Source organism: Lycorma delicatula, chromosome 2, assembly GCF_047948215.1.
Source record: "Lycorma delicatula isolate Av1 chromosome 2, ASM4794821v1, whole genome shotgun sequence".
NCBI lineage: Eukaryota > Metazoa > Arthropoda > Insecta > Hemiptera > Fulgoridae > Lycorma > Lycorma delicatula.
Genome location: NC_134456.1, coordinates 186,736,167 through 186,761,505, shown reverse-complemented (window position 1 = coordinate 186,761,505; position 25,339 = coordinate 186,736,167). Strand labels below are relative to the sequence as shown.

The following is a 25,339-nucleotide window of genomic DNA, read 5'->3' as shown; positions in this document are numbered from 1 at the left end:
TAATATTCCTTCAAGATGCCAACGTGTTATATATAAAAAAATAGCGTAATATTACAACTTAAAATCTAATCAAGAAAACAGCGGCTTAGTTGCCACCTTTAACCTCCATTTTGGGCAATTTCGTTGGTTTTTATTTTTTATTTTTAATGGAGGCAGTTTTCACGGACTTGTTACTACACGTTGTCACAGAAAGAAATCATAAACGGGTGGACAATGTGCGAAAAAAATTCGGTGATATCAAATGAATATTTAAATTCTCCGAAGTATCAAAGGCACACGAAACTAGTATATTTTTTTAAGAGCTGTGTTTTGAAAACCAAGTTTCATCTTTTTTTTCTTTCTACAGGCATTTTACATCTTTATTAAGTGGAATAAATGCCCTATGGTCAAAATAAGGTATTGTTTTTTTTTCAATTTTCCATTTGGTTTTGTACTGTACCTTTAATAAGAAAGTTAATTAAAATTAAATTCCTGGCTTTATTGCTCGAATACTACTAGCATTTGTTGGTGTGTATTATATATAATCATTCCATAAAAGCTATGAAATATATTACAGCCAGTAATACAACTAAAAGGCCGTCTGTACTGACATTTGCAAGACTATTTTATCTTCATCACATTTTATTTAATTTAACCTTGACATAAACACACTGTAGCATGATTAGGTTATTATTTAAATTGTTAGTTATAATTATACTAGAATATGTTGCTTAAAATAACTTTTATATCGTAGTTAATTGATTTTTATTGTAATCATTATTGTTAATTTATTTTCCTTTTTTATAGTTATGTCAAAATAAATAAACAAATGAATAATTGAAAATAAATACGAGTATAAAACTTTTAAATAAAAAAATTGATTGCGTTGAATTATTTAGAGAAATTGAGAGAAATTAAATAAATATTGACATATGTCTTAGTTTCTCCATTAATTTAAAGAAATCTAAACATTGTTGCAAACATAAGTAAAAAAAAAATGATAACCCTTCAACCAGTTCATTTTATCAATTAAAATATTTAAATAAGAAATCTAGTCAGTGGCTAAAAAACAATCTGGATGACAAATAACTCGTAACACTAGCGGTTGGTATGAAAATTAACACAGTGAACTGCTATAAATTAAAGTTTGAAATGAAGAGACAAACAAATGAGAACATTGACTCGATGAGCTTGAAATGAAATGAAATCGACTATAAGACAGTGGAAAAATAACACGGATAACATTCAGATTACCAAACAAGTATTAAATACAATAAGATGAAGAAAACTAATCTTAGAATATCGTCCTTATGTCTGACAGAAAAATTAGAAAACCGCAGAGAGGAGATCATCGGATGACATTAGAACATAACAGGTAAATATTAATTAGATTTATACACATTATTGCCACAACACCGAAATAAATGAAAGATTGGAAGCGGTTAACAGTGTATTGTATATAAAAAGGAATGGATTGTAAATGAAATTAAATAAGGACTGTTAGAAAAAGAAAGAATTCTAGGATAATTTTTTCAAATGGTTTTTAGGAAATTAAAAAAGAATTTTGGAAGTGTTAATGAAATACGAGTGAGATGACATGATAAAATTCGGATTCCAAATTGGGACTTTTATCTAAGAGTAATAAACAGATGTGAAACAACAGATTTCTGCAGATTTCGTGCAGATTAATATGAAAAAATTTTAATTTACGCTTCTTTTTGGAGGAATTCTACTTTAAGTCGTAAATGCGGAACCTATAAATCGATCGGTATTAAAGTACGAACATTAAATGTCTCGGTTTGTAATTTTTAACTACTTTATGGTAACTATTTGTTCCGAATATCTGTGACTGTTACGGCTGTAAATATTGTTTGTTTATTGTTAGTCTGAACAGCATTGTGGAAGTTCGAGCAAACAAAGTTTTTTAGACTTTTCGATCACAAGATTCTTCCTCGATCAACACATTTCTAATCAAGCATTTTTTAAATTTTTTTTTATTACAGTATGATCTGTTGTAGATGAAATTTCTTTTCTTACGTTATTGTGCCGAAATAAATGTGATCTTTGCTTTCATAGCGGTTAATGCTTCCTTTTTCTTTGTACTCTAGAAAGAACTTCAACGTCGGAAATATGAATCGTCCGAGAGATACCTTCAAGGACTTTTTAAAAACATCCAATTTCCTACATGCCGGCTACATCGGAGCCTATACCTCAAAACAATAAAACAACGACGACACATAGCAACAGAATAGTTTCACTTTAATATCGACGACATTTTAACTGATTATCCATTTTAATAAAGCAGTTTAAGCTCTTTAAATGAAACAACTGATGTCCAAATAATGTTCCCTTTAATCATTTATTGTGGTGCCTATTAGATTACATTTACACATTTAAAAAAAATCAAAAGTACATAAAATTTTATTTCATTAATAACTTCTGATATTTTTTCATAATTTTTTTATCGTTATTGTTAAATTATTATATATCGTAAAACGTTTTTTACATTCAAAGGTCAATAATTATTAATAAATCAATATATTTAAATTAAAAAAAAAGGAGATGACGTTTGATTTGAACTGATGAGCCTTCCCCGTGTAAGATATAAATATTTCATGAATTAAAATTTAAATTGGCTATAACTCTGGAACCAACGAAAATAAGTATCACTTATGATATATCGTTGAAAAGCTCTCAATAAGGGCTTATTACTGCAGTTTTGTAAAAATTCAAAATCCAAATTGTTTTGGTTTTGGGCTTTTTTTTGGATACTTTTGGTTCTGTCAATTGCATTCAAAAGGGGAGGTGCACATCTAGATGTTACAATAATCCTAAATCCAAAATTTCAACATCCTACGGCTAATCGTTAAGAGTTATGGGAGATATATACGTATGTACATAACGTCACGCCGAAACTAGTCAAAATGGATATTTCCGTTGTAATCTGGAAACTGCAATTTTTCGCGATCACAATACTTCGTACAAGGAAGTAAAAAAAAACTATTAATTGATTTATATCGGTACTTAATACCTAGAATTTAATTATAGCTTATCTCCATTTTTCTATTCATAAAATGTTGGAAATTGTCATGATTATCTGCAATTAATAATTGTATCATCTCTAAACAAAGAATAACTTTTAACCATTCTCCATTCAAGAGAAATGAAGATACATTTCAACTTTCTGTTGGGCCCTTCTTAAAATACATTTAGAATTGATGTTAAATATTAACGTAAGTTGTCCTTCAAGACAGCTTAGTCAAGGATAAGGCGTAGGATTTGTGTCTGTACACCTTTGCCTTACTCTTCGTAGAATCTTTACTTCCTCCAGCACAGATATAATTAATTGAAAGTAGGAGGACCGACCTGCTTAAGTCTATCATTCATTCTAATGCTCTTTAAGATTGTTAATTTAGGATGTATTCAATCAAACGCCTCTTAATGATCAACAAAATAAGAGCGTATGTCGCAATTAATTTCTCTTATTTCTTTGCAATACACTTGAATTGTATATGTAATCACGTAAAAATATTATATGATTAGTTCAGTGTCTATTTCTGCTGAAGAGACAGATAATAACGTTAACTACGAAATATGAGGTAATTGATCTAGTAAAAAAATCCTAATTCGATGTGGGAATCAAATCTGGGGTCTACCGTACTGAATCAAAAGGATACAGGTTTCTTGCTAATCTGTTTAAAATCGGTTCATAAATATTAATCTTAAGTCAGTATACACTTAATTCGTTACATTTTAATTGTCATCTTATTAATCTCCCTGGTTGTTAGGGAAACCGTGTGTTAGAAAAACTATTGGGGAATCATTTCGGAAGTACAATTTATTAATTTCGGTATTCGTATCTTATTTGTCTGTCGTTAGTATATACAAAATATGGATTTATGATCTTTCTGCGTTCTTAATGCAGTATTTGTTCAACACGTTCTCTAATTTATGTAGAATATGTTTTTTTTCTATGTAACTTTTTCTCTTGTATTATGTATTGCACTTTTACGTGCTGATTATTCAATGAATACTCTACCCGGATGTTCGAAACACTAGGGACTATTAAACTGAGCATGCATCATTGTTTTGACGTTAAATGTTATACACGTGTCACATATTTGCGCCGTTACGCATAATATAACAGCAACCCTCTCGCTTGTGAAAATTGTTTCTCTTTTGACGTTATTATAGGTCACGCTATAACTTTTATCATGAGCTTTTTATAAGGTAGGTAATTGAGAATATTTCATTTATTTTTTAAAATTATATATCTTGAATTTTAACATACTTATTTATTTTTTTTAAATGTTTTTTTTAATTAAACTTGACATCGTTAAATTCACTTCTGTCAAATCTTATTTAACATAAGTCAACCTATTTGGGCTACGTTTATGTAAACAACGTAAAATAAACTCCAAGCTTAAAAATTATTATTGTTTAATTATCTTTTTATTTTCAAGAAAAGATTTATATTATCAAAAAGTGTTTAAATAATAAGTAAAAACTAATTTTAAGTGTAATCTCACTTTCAAATTAAAGTTAAGGTGAAAATTTCTCAATATTTTGTTTTCATTCAGACTTGTGCTTTACCTTTTTACTGTTCGATTTTTACTTGTTTTTCCGTAAAATAATTTAACCGAAAGTTTTTACTAATTTTTTTTTTCTTAAGGCCGGTTCACTAAGATAAACAAATACGAATAAAGGCAACCTCAGAAGTCTTTTTTTGATATTAAAATTAGTGAAACGCCCACCCGCAAATAATAGGCAGTGTTCTTTTCATTCGTTTATAGTAACGAACTGGCCACAAACAATAAGTTCAAAATAGAATTTATTAATGAATACTTTGTTGAAAAAGTAATACAGGAAATTATAATTAAAATTGAAGTACATATATATATATATATATATATATACATATTTACAGACCTCGTCTATATAATATATATATATATATACACACACGAGGTCTGTAAATAAAGTAATGAGACTAGTTTTGTTTGGCAGCCAAAGTGGCAACACTGTAAAGTTTCTAGTAAACATATGGTTATATAAACAGCTGATTTATATTAGGTATTAATATTTTTAGTCTATTGATGCCACGAGAGAGGTAAACAAACTTTTCATGAAACTAGTTTTTGTTGTGCGTTACAAAAATGAGTGATACTAATTATGAGCAACGTTGTAAACCAAGTTTTGTGTTAAAACTCTGTGAGAATGCTAGTGAAACTTTTTCAAAATTGAAAAGGGCGTATTGAGACGACGCTCTGTCACAAGCCCAAGTTTTTAGGTGGTTTAAAGCATTTTCAGTTGGCCGGGAATCAGTTGCGGAAGATCCACCCTCTGGAGGACTGTTAAACGCCAAAAAGTGACGATAATGTTGAGCGAATCAGAGACTTATACGATTCTACCGGCGATTAACTGTCAGAATGATTGCAGAACAATTGAATTTGAACTGTACCATCAGCTTTTGACAAACGAATTGGACATGAAAAAAGTTTGTGCAAAATTGGTCCCAAAAAACCTTGCTGTTAAACAGAAAAACAACAGGGTGGAGGTGTGCTGCGATCTTCTTGAGCGAATTGAAACTGATCCTAATTTTCTAAAAACTGTTATTACTGGTGATGAATCTTGGATATTTGAATACGACCCAGAAACAAAACGCCAGAGCAAGGAGTGGCACACTTCAAACTCACCACGTCCCAAAAAAGCAAAAATGAGCAAATCGAAAATCAAAATCATGCTAATTTGTTTCTTCGATAGTAATGGCATTGTCCGTAAGGATTTTTTCCTACAGGACAGCAGACTGTAAATCAATATGTTTACCGAGAAATTCTTGCAAGACTAAGGAAGAGTTGCTCGCGTGAGACCAGCCATCAAAGACAATTGGGTGCTGCATCATGACAATGCACCTTGTCACACTGCAGTCTCAGTTAATGAGTTTTTGGCTAAGAAAAACATTCCTGTAGTTCCTTAACTACCTTATTCACCTGACTTGAGTCCCTGCGAATTTTCCTGTTCCCGACTTTAAAAAAAAATATGTAGGACGTTACATTTTAATCGCCGCAGGCGTTTTTCTCGTATATTAGCCACAGTATAAAAAAATTACAACAACAAAAGTTACTCAGACTGGAGGAGGACATGTCATGGTGACCTTTGATTTGATTTTGACATATTTCAAGGTTTACACGATTTTTTTTAATGGAATGACCTATTTTTGACTCCACCAATGAATAGAGCAGAACATTTTATATTGAAGTATATGCGGTTACTTGACTAAAAACATAAAATAAAAAAGTTTTTAAATGTTTTACAAAAATTAATAAACGAAGTACGGTCATCTCCTAGTAGTGTTAGTCGGGTAATGCTAAGTACCGGGCATACATTTATAGCCATACAAGTACGAGTAATCAGTTATAACTAAAATTTTAAAGACGGAGGCCGACTGTTTTATATATTATAAATACTGCCAGGGATCAGCGAACAGAGTCAGTAGTTCGACGCAGTTGTAATAACAGCGATATCAGTAAGCGTGTGGTAACAGCGAGTGAAGAGTACGTTGTGAATATTGCAGGAATGGACAGTGGTTGAAAACAAGAAGTTGTTCGGTGAGTTACTGGTAAATAGTTAAAATGACAGTATTCTACTCATTTATAAATTGTAGGATATTTTTTTATAAACAGTAATAGTAACAGAACTTGTGGAAAGTGGATAGGATGGACCTTTTGAGTTTTCTACTGTTATCTTGTTAATGCAATGTCAGTTTCTAGCCGGTGATTTTAATATTTTTAGTAAATCTGACTGTATTTTGATATTTATTAATTTTTCAATAAATAAATCTTATCTTTTTATCTGAATTACTATTTAGTATTTTATATTTATATTTCTACATATATATTTTTTTTTTCAAAAGGTAAATTTTATTTGTAAGAAATTTTTTGTCTCTCAATATCCTTGCCAAACCTCGAACACGCAATAATATATACATATAAAATAATTAATCTATCACCTGAAGTAGCACCTTTTGCATGGGAATACGGAATGTAGCGTATGAAAAATGCCACGCCTAACCGGAGTAAGAACCCTGTACCTTCTAGATGAAATGCTGGACGCTACTATTCCGCCTTTTTACATTTATATATCACAGTTCTCCCCTTCCCAAACAGCTATAATTTCTCAGTTTGATTGAAATTTTTCTTTATACACTTTAAAGATCTGTAAATTAATACTTCTTTAAGTTTTGAATTATTTTTATTTTTTTTAGAATATTATCACAAGATTGTGGTAAGGATAAAATCCTTCTTTATTATTTTTATGGATTTTATTCATTTTTTTTTTCTTTTTCATTTTTGCCTGTCTTTGTTACTCTGTTAAGAACTTTTAATATCTCATGATGAAGAATAGTATTCCTCATTTTGTCTTTTTCTTTAGAACAGAAATTAAAAAAAAAAATGTTAACGGAAAATTAAAACAAAAATCGTATATATGTCAGTACATTTTATTTAAAACATTTCTTTTAAATTTGATGTAGAGGATTTCAGCGGGAGCTTTATACTTCTTCGGGTGAAATTTTTTTGTTTCCTTGCTTTCATTGCCTTTTTCAGTCTTAGATGAAATTTATTCCCATACAATATTCAAAAGTCAAATGTTTCCATGATTAGTAAAATAAAATTATTATTTACTTATTACGTAAATAATATTAAGATGCTTACTGGTGGACTATATTTAAAGGTTCCTGTTTAAAAAGGATATTGGTATAAGAGGTCATTATTACAAAGTTATTTTCCTACGTAGGATAATAAGAAGTCGCACCCAAATGAAAATACTATTTTTTGACCAAGACGTTATTTCTGACACAGTTAGGCAGGTTTTTGCAACTATCCATTAATTAAAAAATGTTTGCGGAATTTTCAAACATTTCTACTAAGATTTTTGTTGTATCGATATCATATATTTAATTGGTGTTACCTTATATAAAGCCGTCGTACCGAAGTGTCATGCCGTCGGCATGACATTTAACCTCCGGTATGACTCGCTATTATCAGTATTTGCTCCGATTCATAAAGAAATAATTTCTATTAAATTTTATCTATTTTATTTATTTGTGAACGAAAAATAAATACAATATAGATATTTCAAAATTTGAAAATGCACCGCTTGTTGCTCGATGATTTACGTATAAGGTTCAGCTTTCCTTCATGGATTCCTTTGCTAAAAATCTTCAATAATATTATTTGTGAACTCCTTCTGCCAAAATGGTATTATTATGTGCATGAAATTCTCTAAATATAGTGGGAAAAATTGTTCATATTGATTTTAAATAATTTTAATAAATTTTTTGGCAAAAGGTTTTTGCGCTATCAAAAACTAGTTATACATTAATACCCGTATTATAAAATATATATTTTTAAATTTAATATTAGAGTTTTGTTTATATATATAACGTTTCTTAGCGGAGTTTTTAATGTTTCTTATTTATCTGTTTTTTTATGTTCGATTATTACATGCTATGAATTTATTATTGTCATAACTTCTAATTATTATTTGACTAATTATTATGGATGTGTCATATGTTACTGTAACTTCTCCAAATATGTAGTTTCGTGTTAGTATTCAATAAGTATTCAATAAATAAAAATTATTTCACCGAATTAAACTTTGAACTTTAGGTGAGGGGTACGGTGGTGTGGAAATGGTAGATGTGTTTTTTTTGATTTTTCAAAGTCCGAGTGAAGATTTGAAGTTGGATTATAGTCTATCACTGATGATTATAAATATAAGTCTAATTTTCGACGCGGTAAACAGTATCCCTAATAATTGTTTTTATGAAATTAGAAATTTTATGAATTAGGACTGTATTGATAGTTTTAATTAAACAAGAACAATATTGCCAAGCGAGCGTAGTGTATAGTTCATAATTGAAAACCGTAACAGTTTAATTTCAATGCCTGATAAATAATAATTTATACGTATTAATGTACGTTAGTATTACCAACTTTATAAAAATCTTACGAAAAAAAATTCTACACCTAGAAACAGATTTTCTTCTTATTTCGTTAATACTTTTCTACAGAGAAAATTAATATCACTATATCAATAAAAGATCAGCAGTGACTGCAACAGAACTAACTGAACAACGACGAACAAAATCTCAAGAATTATCAGAACTTAAAATCGAAAACAAAAGATTATTAACAAAAAAATATTACGTTATATGGTATTAGTTGGTAAACGATTAATTCTGTAGCGACACATCCTTCGAGCTTCCTTTTTTGTAACGTCGTACAATCATCAATTGTAATCATTTTTCGCAACAGCGAACGTTACTATAGATACTGAACAGTTTAAACTTTTTATTAGTATTTAGCGAGGCGTGACAGTTACATGATTATTCATCGTCCAACTGTCAATACAGTTGGAATACAGTTGGACGAGTATTCATCGTCCAACTGTATTGACGATAGAGTTGGAATATTCTTCTACGATCTACGTAGGAATATTATAATTGGTACCAATTATAATATTCCTACGTAGAAAAATAAGAATTCGTTTGCATCCAAATGAAAATACTATTTTTTGACCCAGACGTTATTTCTGACACAGGCAGGTTTTTGGTACTATCCATTAATTTAAAAATGTTTGCGGAATTTTCAAACATTTCTAAGATTTTTGTCGTATCATATTATCATATCTTTAATTGGTGTTACTTTATATAAAGCCGTCGTACCAAATTGATGACGTAACATTTAGTCCTGACCGGGAATCGTATTGCAGACCTTCTATATGTCCGCTTACTGCTCTGCCAACTGACCTACCAAAACACTTAAATATTTTTATTTTATTATTTTTTTAATCACTCGGTAGACGATGCACTTTTTTTAATATGTTTAACAAGTTTTTTTATTCTTCACTTCTTTTATTGTTTTCCATGAAGGTTTTACTCTTAGCACTTCTTCCCGTTAAAAATTTAATTAACGAAGCCTAGCTTAAACTTCTATTGCCCACCTTGTTTGTTTTGCGTTTTTACTTTAAGTAAAGTTTATACCTATTCATCTTGAAATTTGTTTATCCTAATTTTATCAACAAACCTTATTAATAATAAAATATTTTTAAAAATCCCCTGTAATATAACATCTCAGTTTTTATTCTCTTTCCTGCTTAATTTATTGGTAATCTCTCATAAATTGCCGCATTGAATAATATATTTTGTTTAATTCCTTACATTTTACCCTCCGAATCGAAGGATGTTTTAGTAAATAATATGTAAATCTAGTTTTAAAGGAATTTATGCTTCGATTTGATTAGTGGACTATTTTGTATCTGTAATATTGTATTTATAATTTTTTCCTGTTTAGCTTCCCGTCAGATATTATTTCAGAGGATGATATGTATGAGTGCAAGTGAAGTGTTATCTTGTAAAGTACCAGGTTGACTATTTTTAAGGTGTGTGGTTAATTGAAACCTGACCACCAAAGAACACTGGTATCCACGATCTAGAATTCAAATCCGTAAAAAAGAACTGCCTTTGCTAGGATTTGAACGTTGGAACTTTGGACATCGAAATCAGCTGATTTGCGAAGACGCGTTCATCACTACAGCAACCCGGTGGGTCAATATTCTATTTATTATGTCGCAATCATTGTTCAAGTTAAAAAAATAAATAATGAACAATTTCCTCGAAAAATGAATTTCTAGTTCAAAAATTAAAAATTCATTTTATACTGCTCAGCCGTTATCAGTCAAAACTGATAAAGGATGTGCATTGTTAACTTCGACCTTCTACTAAGAATCTAATCGGTTGGCATTCTCAACCCAGGTATAGGATGGAGGAACCCACCGGGTTGGTCTAGTATTGAACGCGTCTTCCCAACTCAGCTGATTTGGAAGTCGAGAATTCCAGCGTTCAAATCCTAGTAAAGGCACTTACTTTTATACGGTTTTTAATACTAGATCGTGGATACCAGTGTTCTTTGGTGGTTGGGTTTCAATTAACCACACATCTCAGGAATGGTCGAACTGGGACTGTACAAGACTACACTTTATTTACAATCATACATATCATTTATCTTCTGAAGTAATATCTGAACGGTAATTACCGTAGGTTAAACAGGAATAAAAAAGATAATGTACTAATATACACAAGTGTAGTTCTCCAAAGAGCCAGATTCTCAGCTCTAAAAAGAAGTAAGTAGAGTTACTTTCTAAGCGTCAAAATAATGCGTAGAATTTTTTTTCTTAAATCACTTCTTCAAAACCAAATTCCGCATTTAATTAAAATTTAAAAAAGAAAAATGTATATATAATGCCAAAATCTGACTCGGTTATGAACAAATAATGGGGAAAACCTCAACTACACAAAATTCCTGATGTATGTGGCTCGATAAATAAAAAGCACCAGTAAAAATCAATGGGTTGCACTTATATTTTCAACTTAATAAATAAATCATCACGTTTTATTTTCTGTAAGTGAAGCCGTTATCAAAAGCGTTCACGATGATTACACATGTATAAATTCAATCAAGTTAAGAACATACCCAGTGTAATCTCCGTTCAAAAGAATTAAAAGAATAACACGGAATCGGATGTTTTTACATCACAACAATAAGAACGTAAACTTTTTTCTGAATTATTTTGAAGAGTTATATGTATATATATATTTCTCGAAATATCATATACCACTTTAATATTCCTCAAATGCTATAACATAATCATCCTCAAAATAAGACTAAATAATCATCTTTTATCTTTATACCTATTTAGCACATTTTTCTTTCCACCCCGTTAATATATAATTTATATTTGTAAAAAATAATGAATTTTTTGTTTACGTTTAATGTAGTTAACAATTTTGTAATCTTCAATCCAACCGAATAAAAATTGCATGCCATTATGGCACATTACACGACAGGTAAAGATTTCATTTCTTTTAAATTATTTTGGTAATCTGTTGTACTTAATAACAATTAAAATTTAACTTATACTAATATTGTTATATATTTTTGATAAGTTTTTGGTAAGTTTTACTTCTTTAAAACCCTTCTTTTTCTTTTTTGAAAAACCCTTTTGATATGAGTGGGTTTACTTTATTTCACTTTTTTCAGACAGTTTAGATACTTTCATTTCATTACCAAAAGTTATCCGCGAAAACGGGAAAAAACAGAATTATCGAGTTTGACTATTTTCTAACCTACTCGATCTTTAGTGTGGATCGTACATCATCTCAGTGCGGATCAATCATTTTTTCATATCTCCTTTCCACTGCATAATAATAATAATCTGTATTTTAATCGATATATGTTATCTCGATTTGTATCAAAGTTTTTCGATTTCCGGTTTTTTACAGTAATTTGTATTGTCAAGTTAAAAAAAACTGGTGTGTTCGTATCGATAGCTCGAATAAAGAAATAAGTATAGCAATGAAAAACTAAACATTTCGTCGGGGACGAAGTAATATTTGTAATAAAACATTCATTTGAAGTAACTATTTCGGAGCAGAGAGTACTGCAAGATTGAGCTGCTACTACTGACTATTGCTGACTATTCCTATAAGACAATAGGTGATTCAACAATAGATAATAATTTTCGAAATTTGTAGTTCATCCATATTGTAACGAAAAATTTCAATTTACAAATATTTCTTCATTATTATCATAAAAATCGGTTTCCTTTTTAATTCTTTACTAATTTTCATAGATCACTTATCAAAACGAACATTTCAATTCCTTTCACGTTTTTAAAATGTATCGTAGCTGATAACTTTGGTCCGGATATTTTGGAAATTAGATATATATTTGTGAATAATTAAAGTAAAACAATTTTGATTCCCTTTGTTTTAATTTTACCTTTCATCATTCTTTTTTTTTCAAAGATTAATTTTTTTAATATATAACATTACTAGTTTTTTGAAATTTGTAATCTTGATTTCACTATTTCCGTTAATACATAAAAACATAAGATTAATCACGTGTAATTATTGTATTATTACGTGATTATAATATGCTGTTGTTAAAATAATTCATACCTTTATGAAATTTTTAAATGTTTCCTTGCGTGTTTGTGTGTGGGATTTCGTAGCTGTCATAGATTTTTTAAATCTACATTAAAAAAAAAAATTATTTCAAAACTTTATCTGTTATCACGTATTATGTTAACAGTAACAATTTATTTTTATTAGTTAGTTGAAACATTTCCTGGTTGAAAAAAAAATCCCAGAATGTTTTGGTAGTTAGTGTTAAAATAATTAACTTGTTAATTTGTTGTAAGACTTGTTAATGACAGATTTAAACATTAACATCTTGACAGCTGCCACTTTTAATAATTTTATTTTAATATAAGATAAAAAAATTGCTACGTCAGTATGCTTATGCTATTCGACTCTACATTTTTAACTTAAAAAAAAATATTGGTTTCTGTACTCTTTAGTAATATAAAAAAAACATAATAATTTTTTCATCTGTTTAATACATTTTCATCGGTTCAATCGGGATACTGGTGGTGATACGTATCGTTGAAGTAATTAACATCTGAGAGAATGGTATCAATATTAATGATATTTTAATTGGTTTAAAACTGGTAATTATATCTGTCTGTCTACCTGTCTGTATATATATGTATAGATTATTTAAAGCTATTTATATTTTTTTTACAAATGAAAATTCATTTATTTGTAGAATTTTAATTTCATTAATATCATTTACGAAAATTAAGAATTGTTATTTTTTTACATTCCACTTTAACCATATAATGTACTTAATATTACATTACTTCGAATAGATTTTTTTTTGGTTAGTCATAATTACAAATTTCTTGTCTCCATTTTTTACTTCCTTGTACGAAGTAAAGGAAGTATTGTGATCGCGAAAAATGTCGGTTTCAGATTTCAACGGAAATATCCATTTTGACCACCATCCCTGAATCCAATTTGACTGGTTTCGGCGTGACGTCAGTACGTACGTATGTATCTCGCGTAACTCAAAAAACGATTAGCTGTAGGATGTTGAAATTTTGGATTTAGGACTGTTGTAACATCTAATTGTGCACCTCCCCTTTTGAATGCAATCGACTGAACCAAAAGTGTCCAAAAAAGCCCAAAATCCAAAACGATTTGGATTTTTTGACTTTTTCTTAACTGCAGTAATAACCCCTCATTGAGAGCTTTTCATCGATATATCATAAGTGGTACTTATTTACATTGGTTCCACAATTATAGCCAATGAAATTTTAATTAATGAAATATTTGTATCTTATAAGGAGAAGGCACATCGGTTCAAATCAGACATCTCGTTTTTTTTAACTTTTTTTTTTTTTAATTTAAATATATTGATTTATTAATCATTATTAACCTTTGATTGTAAAAAAATGGTTACGAAATATAACAATTCTATAACAACAATAAAAAAAAAATTATGAAAAAATATCAGGAGCTATTAATGAAATAAAACTTAATGTACTTTTCATTAAAAAAAAGAAATGTGTATATGTAATTTAATAGGCGTACAAGGAAGTTATGTGGTCTCCACATCAGATTTTTTATGATTGTATTTAAACATGTTTATGGTATGCCTCTGTTTATTTTGGTATATTAAAACTCTTGAGAATCTCTTTTACAAAACCACTGCTAAATCTGTTCTAAATAATATAATACGAGTGTAATAATAATTTCCTGTAGTTTATGTTGATTTCCTAAATATAGTTTATTTATTTTCCTGGATTATGTTCATGATTGGTTTGTAATAAGAAAACTAGTATTTTGATTTCATACTAGAAATTTGTATCAACCGTCTAGCAGATTTATCATTTTTTACGAAATTTACCATTTAACCTTAAAAAACGTATTTATTTATTTATACGAAGAGGATATAATCGAAGCCCAGCACAACATAAGAAATTTAATACTGAATATATTTTGAGAAATGAATATTAAAAAAAAATTAAAAAATTGAAAATTAAACTGAGAGGAAAACCTTAATGTTTTTGAAATGGTAGTACCGTTTTTCCTTTCACCTGCCTCTTTATGGTAACTACTACTTTTTTTTACTAGTCATATTCCTATTTTTATCTTTGTTTAATCATTTTAATTTTTTTTTTTCAGGTATGTATCTTCTTCCAGACCGACAACTTATCGTTTTTACTTTTGCTGTGAGTAAATTACATATTTTTGTTTATATATGTATTTTTTGTTTTCACATATGATTATTAATTTAATTATTTTTAACATTTGCTTAGACTATTAAGATAACAAATTGTTTATTATTATTATTCGTTTGGTGTAATGTTTAATAAACTACATGCATGCTTACGTAAGTCGTCTGGAATTTTTCCTCATATTACGTTTTTGTGAGTCATTATATTTACGTTTAAAAATATTTACATATTATATTCATGTTATTTCGTTTAATGACTTTAAACCCAAGTTTATATGAATTAGTTCCAAATCAATAGAGAAATATTATATATATTATGTAGGGTGTCCTTAAAAGGTGAGACTAAACTCTAGTAAGTGATTCTACTTAACATACTGAAGAAAAAATGTCCAGTGAACATAGGTCCAAAAACGCATATTTTTCTGTCTGTCCGCCATTTTCTGTTTTTAAGAAGAAAAAAATTCGTTTTCAAGAACGGTTGGTGATCATTTTATTTTAAACTTAAGTTTATAAATAGAAAAAAAAATAACGATATTCTTCGTTTACGAATTTCAAAATGGCGGTCGTTTCAATTTTTCAATTTACCAAATTGTGTTATAAAAATTATGAAGTATTTTTTTGTGAACAATACGACACCTTAGTCGTAAAAATACGACAACAAATAACAGAGTTATTGCAAAAAGTAAGCCTTAACCGATATGGTAACCATCTTGATTTTTTTATTATCGTGACTCGTTTGATAATTAAATCAGATTTTCTGATTAAAATTGTTAAAATTCAACATTATGGATATTTAATAATAATTACTGTAAGAGCATGTGAAATTTTGTTTGTTTTCTGATGAGAATCACAACAAATATTCAGTTTGACTTCCATTCATTCTGCCACAACAATCCACACGTTTAGTGACTGACGTACACTCTCAAAAATTCTGCCCCCAGGCTGCTCCCTGGTTATTTGAAAAGAGCGCACAATTCTATCCTTTAACAGATGAACATCGACAATCGGTGTTGAATAAACAAGAGACTTTACATCTCCCCGTATTTTCTACGGGGACTATCTATAGACTGTCTTATCTATATTATTTTATATCTTATCTGTGGACTATTATTAGTCTAATGAGTTCAGATCTTGGGAGCGTGCAGGCCAAGGAATGGGACCGCCCCGACCAATCCACCTTCCTTGAAAACGATCAGTTAATTTTTCTCTGACGACAATTGCAAAGAAACGGCCGAGGCTGTTGAAGACTACACTTCACTTATACATATCATCCTCATTCATCCTCTGAAGTAATACCTGACGGTGATTCCCGGAGGCTAAACAGAAAAAAAAGACTGTAATTCTTGGTACTCAAGTTCAACGGTAAATTTATTAGTTTTACATGAAATCTGACCAGAAATATTGAAAAATAAATAGATCCCACAACTGTATCTTAGTAGTTTTCGTAAAATTTGAGGTAAAAGGTAAAAGATCGGAGTCTGAAAACTATCTATTTTGTGTTTGATGTAAAATACTTTTTTAAATAAGTAATAAATAGATAATCGTTTAAACAAAATTTCTAGCAAATTAGACTCTCGGAAAATAGTATGAATAAAGTCCACAAAAACTAAATACAAATGTAAGAATTTTTCAAGTTTATTAAAAACAAAACATTTCAAAATGTGCCAGATTTTAAAACTAGGTATTAAACGAACAAAATTTTCAATATTATAAAAAAAAAGAATTAAATGTTTTAGAAAAATAAAAAATACAAAAACAAATAATATACTTAATTTAATTTTACTGAAAGCGCAGAAATCAGGGAATAATCATCTCTCGTCAGCCGATACTCATTAATGAAGTTTTTCCGGACCTATGTTTATATTATCTTTCTTCTTCATTTTTACTAATTGATCATGTCCTCTTTTTTCTGTTATGTCTCTGGAATTACCGTAAGGTATTACTTCAGAGGATGATTGAGAATATGTTTGAATGTAAATGGATAGTCTTGTACAGTCTCAGGTCGACTATTACTGATATGTGTGGTTAATTGAAACTCAAGCACCAAAGAACCTCGGTATCCACGATCTAATATTCAAATCCGTATTAAAGGAACTTCCTTTACTAGGATTTGAACCTTAGAACTCTCGACTTCGAAATCAGCCGATTTGCGGACGAGAGTTCACCACTAGACCATCCCGGGTGGTTAATTGAACATCCTGAAAGTTTGTTACATTCGTCGTGAATCACTCTCTATATTGATTTATAAAATAGTGCCCACGTCCTTTTTATTGTTATGTAATAAAAACGACAATTTACCTTTTTATTGTAAATAAATGGTGAAATTGTGTTAAGGAATCTTTTATCAGATTAATTTAAAATAAAAAAAAATTATAACATATAGCGGCCAAAATACAGATATTGAAATTTTTTGTACGTATTTCGGGGTGATCTCAGGAATTTTTAAATCAGTTTGAAAATATATTGTATATTTTTAAGTACTTACTACTTTGGGAATAACATGATGCTATACAAATTAGTAATTATAGCACCCTTACCTCCACCTTTTTCATCACCATTTTTAAATCATAAATAAAATACTCTATAAATAAAAATAAAAGTGTAGAGCACGCGCTTAAACCTATTCAAAGTGAGAAGATGCGAGTGAGCAAGAACAGCATGTTTATATTCAGTTCATCAGTGTATCTAGTAAACGCGTACGAAAATTTACACAAATATTCTTTAACAGTCTTTTACTATATGCTTTCATGTTTTGATTCCTTTGACGTAGAAAGGCAGTTAAGAAAAAATTTATTGCATATATAAGTAAGGTAATACATTAATGTATGCGTTTTTTAAGGAGGGAATTCTCATTATTTTTTACTTCTGTTCTTTCGGTAGACATAAACATACCGTAAGTATATTTTTACATATTTATATTCTAATTGCAGTAGATTTGAGCAAACCTTATCTTTTTAAGTATATGAACGTACAAGTATCTTTTTAAGAGAACATAACGTTTGCAATAAATTTTATAAGGACTCGTTTGTAAATTTTTCAATGCGGTTCCATACTCTTTTTAACAATTTAAATTGTTTTCTTCTTGCTAATGATCAATTATAAAAAAAAGTTCAAGTATAACGTATTAAGAATATAGAATTTGAATTAGTGTTTGTAAAAAATATTTCCTTTCCGTGTACAATGATAGTTATACAGAATTGGTTCTTGAGTGGAATTCGTTCTATACAATTTTATTCCCTAGACTAATTTGCTCCTTATACGAATCGATAGCGATAGCACAGCGACAATCGCCGAGTACCGGAGGCTACTTGAATATATATTTGTGATGGGTGCGCTCTCCCGCGCGTATGCAAAATTAATAAACTTTCTTTGTGTAATTTTCACTAAAAAATTATTAATTTGCCTGTTGCATTAAAAATTAAAATCGGCTTGACTAATTCACTCTTCTGTAAAGATGCTAAGGATAATATTTATGTTTTTAAAATATAATTTCACGTAAAAAAAGTCTATTACTCTAAAGTCATAGACATTACATTTTTTTTTTCTTTATTTATTTTTATTATTCTAAATGCAGTAATTACTTTTTTACGGCTAGTTTAGTTCAGCTGTGTTGTAATTTCGCTCGGTTCAATTATAGAATATATTTTTAACGTTGTCCATACATGTGCGTGTGCACGTGCTATTTTTTTTACGTTTAATGTTTTAATGTATGAGAAGTCGTTGTTATTTATTACTAGCTAATCACGTTTATTGACTGGGTGTCCTTGTTCTTTCATATTCTGGAGACCAATAACAGTTGCACTATATAGTCAGTTCTGTGTACGCAAGTATTAGCGGTTTAAAAACATTACTTAGGCTGAGTTTTTATTTTTATTTTTGAAGTTCTTCTGATTGAATAGTCAGCTGCTTAAAATAAACAACATAGAGTTATACCGGTATATTAAAATAATTTTAACCGTTACCTTTGATTTTTTTTTTTTATAGTAACAGATTTACCCGTTAAAGAATAATTTCTAATGATTTTACTAACGTGATAAAATTGGAGGAGCGTTTTCGTTTTTAATTCTTATCGTAATAGTTTCGTTTTTATTTAAAAACATTAACAATTTTAATACAGGTGTATTAACCTGGACATTTCGAAAATTTCACCTCCTTTCTTTCAGTATAGAATTTTTCCTGAATTTCTAAAATTTCTTTTTGAAATATGTTAATGGTTTACGGTAGTTAAGTAGTGCTTTAGTAGATTATGATGCTATTTAGAATCGTATAACCTATGATAGGTTAGTTGTAGTTAAATATTTTAGAACCTTCTTGAATGTAAACTACATTTGGTTATTTTTTTAAATATCATTATTCTTTATTCTCAGAATACTGCAAAAATTCGTAGAAATTTATTTTAAAAAAAAAATTGTAGATAAGGCATCAAAGGTTTTTCACTTATGAAACGAGACATGGTATACATAGATTTGACTGATATCATCGATTAGGAACTGGAATATGGCTTTTACCAGTAGGTACAGTTTAGTTTTTACCGACAACTACTGGCTAGGAAATAGTTCTTTCGTAGTTCCACGAGCACACGGGTTCGTTACACTGTTAATTTCCAATGAAAAAATGACTGCCGTGTCGGCTTCCAGATGGTATTACAGATGGACCAGGGCTGCTGGAGTTGCCCAGGGAAGAGAAAATAAAGGATAAAAAATGGAAAGGTGAAAGAGCGGAGAGGAAAATAACAATCAAGTCCCAGACGAGTACCTGTGGTCGAGATAGTATACCGTCCTTCTCAAAACCAGTGATATCGATTACTGGTTTTCGGTAAGGAAGCTCTAGGAAGGCGTTTTGTTTTTGAATAAAGTTTTTAATTTTTTCTCGATGAATTATTGTTTTTATTTTATTTTTTAAAATTAAGTTATATAAAACGTGTAAAAGTTCCTTTTTTCTCATTACCAAATAAGAAAAAAATTTATAGTGAAAAATGGAAATTTATAATCTAATTTTTTCGATAAATTTTCATTAAATTTTTTTTCGGATTTATCAACAATATATGTTTACACGTATTGACTTATAACACCAGTAAACAAAAAATGATAAAACTTTTCACGTTTCTTATTAAAAATTCCTACCAAGGTAAGCAATATATCGCTTAACTCTTCCGTCTGCCAAGGTTTGAGTTATTATTAGGTAGTCTGTCCTCATAACATTTGTTCACAAGGCATATGCATCACGTTCTCTGAAGGCTTTATGTTATTTTAATGTAATATGAAATGTTTTAATCCCATTTAATATTGAGAACAGTATCGTAATATTGTGTTACCGCCAAAAATTCAAAAAAGAGATTCGATAAGAATCATTTTCTACGATCCTTAAAACGATAAGATATTTTTAGCTTAATTCTTTTGAAAAAAAAATATTTTAATGTAATATTATTTTAAAGAAAAATATTTTAGTGCGGAATGTTTTTCTATTTTATCAAATTCTTTAAGTAATTTTCTGAAATTTCTCACTACAGATTTGGTGAAGTCAGAGAGAAAAATAGCGTTCGATTATGTTATTAACATCAGTAGCTACGATAAATTCTTAAATTTTTTACATACTTGTCTTCATGACACACGATCGAGATTCGGGACATTTCATCTATTTATAATATCGATCTTTATTTTTCTTTAATGAAGCGGGTCCTTTTGTCATTCTATATCAATGCTTGCCGAATGAAGATTACTGATTCATTTGATATTTCGTTTGTTTCCATATATCGTTATTGTTTATTCGAAAGCATCAGATTAGAGACTTCCTGTAGGTGTAACAGTGTACTTGTGGCCGGTTAGATTTGTGGATATTCGGTAGGATGTGTTGTTAATTAAAATCCAATAATAGAATATGCGGGCGTGGACAGAATCGGTGAACAAGAAAAACGTCCTCACACGTGTGAGAAGGTATTTTATGAACTTTATATTCGTACAACTGAAAATTTTTTCATTAATGACAGATTTTAGGTAGATTTCATAAGAATGCTACCTATTGTAATAGTTACTATGATTCGACTTCCGGAAAATTTCGACATATCACGTTTCACATTCCTCAGACCCCAAAACCATCGTCAGTTCAAAAGCTTTATATATAATTTCACTTTTTTGTGGACATGATAACTGCCGTAATTTTGTGCCAATCACTTTCAAATTGTTACATAAAATATAACGACCCAAAATCTCGGTCGATTTCGTTAATGGGCAAAATCGGACTATCGGGGTGGAAATGGGGGCATTTTCGAAAAAAACAATATCGCTATAACTTTCTTATTAAGTAAAATATCGAATTCGTTTAAAGTTCTTACTATTACGGATAAGAGCTTAAAACATATCTAAGTAAAGGTTTTTAATATCACCAACCATTGGCCGAGGATTTGAAAAAATGGGGTTTCGAAGACAAAAAAAATCATACCTCTCTTAATAGGCACAGTATCGAATCGGTTTAAAGTGGTCGTTAGTCTTCTAAATATTACCTAAAACCTTTGTCGGAAACAATTTTTGATATGACCAACCCTTACGACAAGGAATGACCAAAATGTTTCTGGAATTGTAAGATGGAGTTAGTTTGTCGTATGCTAAACATGTGAAACTTTTTTTACATTCAACCATTGTCGTATTGAGTAAATTTTAAATTTTGTTAACATTAAGATGGAAATAACACCGGTGAAATCTACCTCTGCCTTCCGACGTGCCGAAAGGATTTTTACATGTACGATAACGACATAGATTAGGATTAGTAGATCTTGTACTGTAGATATATACCATTTGGTTTTACTTTTATTTTATCTCTTATACAAATACTAAGATGTTTACACGATTTCCATGTATAGTTACTTTATTGTTATTTGCTTTGAGAAGCTTTATTATTTTTTCCAAGATTATATGTGAATATCGTACGATGGATTTTCTAGAAGCCAATGTACGTAATTTTTCGATGGGCACGTCACATTTTTTTAGTGTGTATATGTAACGTATATAGACTTAATTAATGTTTATTTAAAAAAAAGAACCACTTGATGCAATTTTCATCCAATCAATACAGGACTTTTTTAACGTTTAATTGTGTGAATATCTTTTGATGGAAGTTCATCATTTTTCGTAATTTCTTCTTTCGTTTTATGTTCACCATATAGAATTTTATAGCAAACGGCTGAGTTGTGCTAATTGTATTAAACTACCTATCTTTTATTGATCAGGAAGTTGTTACACGGTTGATGTTCCCGGCACGTAATTAACTCGTTACATTAACAAAGGTACTCACCAGTGCGAGTACACTTTTCCTACTGTGGGGATTGAATTTTATATCTTTCTTTATCAATAGAAACTATACTGTAGTTTCTACATTACTATTACTTGTAATTACTTAAATCTTGTTGTGTCTTTAAGTTTTGGCGGGAAGCCCAAAAGTAAGTGCATATATAATGAGAAGAATATTTAAAGGAAATGTCATTCTTAATAAAAATGAAATGACATCGTAATCATCGCATGTCTTTAATAATGACATTGAAATCTTATAATCTATCTTTTCCTTCTTTACAGTTCCTTTTATCCATTTGTTCCCTCATCCTTTTTCCTTATTTTGTTTTATCTCGGTTGTGTCTTAACTATTGTTAATATTTATATATGTTTATTACATATATTTATTTAAATTTGTTATTTTGATATAAAAAGAAAATTTAGAAAAAAAGGTTGGCATATCGACTGAGAAAACCTTGAATGTCAACTTTTCTAAATAATTCTTAGTATAATTAACGGTAATCATGGTAACGCCCTCTCAAACTCCCTGATCCAAACGAATAAAGGTAGATTGAAGAAGTTATTATTTTTTACTGGATTTAGACTTCTAGAAACACCTATGTGGTATTGGATAACAGCTTACCTTGAGTCTATTACCGGTTTTCATGCAGAAACTGAAAAACATCTTTCTTAATTGTGAGGCCCTTGAGTGGGTAGCATCTTCTTTACCTTTATCGTTGAACAGCATCTGTCGTTTGTCCTTTGGGACACCATCTGTCGTGGATGTTTTTAACGTAGAAAACTCGTGGCGTTTATTAGATATCCAGAGACGGTCAGATTAAGTTAGTTACCTTGATTGTGTGCAATAAGCCTTATGGCTGAAGTCCTTTGGTGACTGTTCCCATTCCCTTTCTTAATAATAACTATAACGATTAAGTAAAACCAGATAAATAATGAAAGTAAGCGTTAAGGTCGAGAACGGCCTAAAAAAATGACTGATGGTAATATAAATGTAGTTAGGCTAACGTATATAATTAATTATTCTGCCTTATTAATAATCAATAAAAAATAATATTAATGATAAATAAAATCTGTTTATATTGATTGCATTAGTTTAAATATTAATTCCGTGTTTGTGAAATCATTTTAATACTGCATTAAGCACAGTATAATTCAGTAATATTAATTAAAATAAATTATGAAGTGGGTTTATTGATGTTCAAGAAATCAATTATAATAATCGATCATTTTTTCTACGTTTATGTATAATAATTAGGCTAGGAGGTTTTATATCCGTATTGTATTACTAAAATATATCCTACGATTACGACAGTGTTTACCCGTTTTTTATGTCTTACTGCCCTCAGGCTGACGGTTCGGGAAAATTGGAGGGGTTCCCGCAAATTAAATTGTAATCTTGCTAAATTTATTTATTTAAAATTCACTTGAATATATATAGTATTATACAATACGTTAATACACATATAAAAAAGCTAAAAATATAGATACAATAAATCATTTTCAATTACAGAGATGAAGCCTGCTCTCAAAAGTAAATACTTGAGTCGAAAGCAAGAGTATGATAAAGTTATAGGAATCATATAATAAATGTTATCAAAAACGTAATTTACGTCTAAAACAAAGTAGAAAGCAAAAAATTTACAGAAAACAAAATGTGATATAAATCAAATACAAACATAATATTACTTATCGTATACAAAACATATACGTACATATAACAATACAATAAAATCACTTAATAAATAATTAGAACGATTTTGATGAAATTTTGTACAGACTCATGTATATGGGGAATTTGGTTGGTAAAGTTTTGGGGTCAATGTTTCCAAGGAGAGATCCCTACTTTTGGAAGGGTTTACTTACATTCTATATTAAATTGATTTAAATAAGTACACTACAGTTTAAAATTTATTAGGTTGTATTAAACAATATTACTTTACGAATATGTGAGATTATTAAGTCGCTTGCAGACTTATTGTCTGCAAGCAATGCTGCTATCTATAGTCCATATCGTTTATTATTAAATAAATAGGTATGATACGGATTAATATAATTTTTGTTAACGAATATAATTAATTCGTTTCAAATTTTACTCGTACCTTTTCAGCATATTAGATTACATCGATACATGTTCAGGAGTAATTGCACCGTATCGTATAAAATTTTGAAGAAGCCGCTGCTAATTGCAGAGACGAAATCATTATTTAAATCAGAATTGAACTGTGTTCAATTACAACTCTTTTTTCTTTTTTTTTTAATGAAGATCTTCTCAGTTAAAGATATAAACGGTTCTTAAACCCGAAGTAAATAAATATATCGTTCGTTGATAACTGATTTTCAATCAACCACCCTAATCGTTTTATATACAGGTGTTTATAAAAGAATCCTCGGTTTAGAATATTATTTAAACAGCAACATATTTAAAGTATTATTTACATTACTATATATTCTGAAGTTTTTTTTTTTTGGTGTTTAATACACTTCAATATGTATACCATGTGTATGATTCATTGCCTGCACACGTCCCGACAGTAACCAGCTCTTCCCTCACCATCACGGGTATAATGGATGATGCTGCCGCAACAATCGTCTTCTGTAAGTGGTTGATTTCGTGAATCTTTTCCGAAAAAAACAATATTTTTCACATGCCTCCACAAAAAAAAAAATATAGTGGGGTTCATTTCTGGACTCCTTGGTGGCTATGCGACCGGTCCTTCTCTTCCAATCCACCTGTGTTTTGAAACCCGAATGTTTAATGCAGCACATACAAGGTTGCTGTAATGCGGCGGAACGTCGTCTAGCTGATAGAAAGTTAACCCTTTTTATTTTCTTGTAGTACAGGGAAGTATTGTAATCGCGAAAAATTTCGATTTTCAGATTTCAATGGAAATATCCATTTTGACCATCCCTGAATCTATTTTGACTAGTTTCAGC

General features: G+C 29.6%; 1 protein-coding gene across 3 annotated transcripts in view; it reads left to right on the top strand.

Annotated features, from left to right (window-relative positions):
- Window positions 1-25,339, top strand: part of mtgo (miles to go) — a 570,373-nt gene that overhangs the window by 247,052 nt on the left and 297,982 nt on the right. The window lies entirely within an intron of this gene.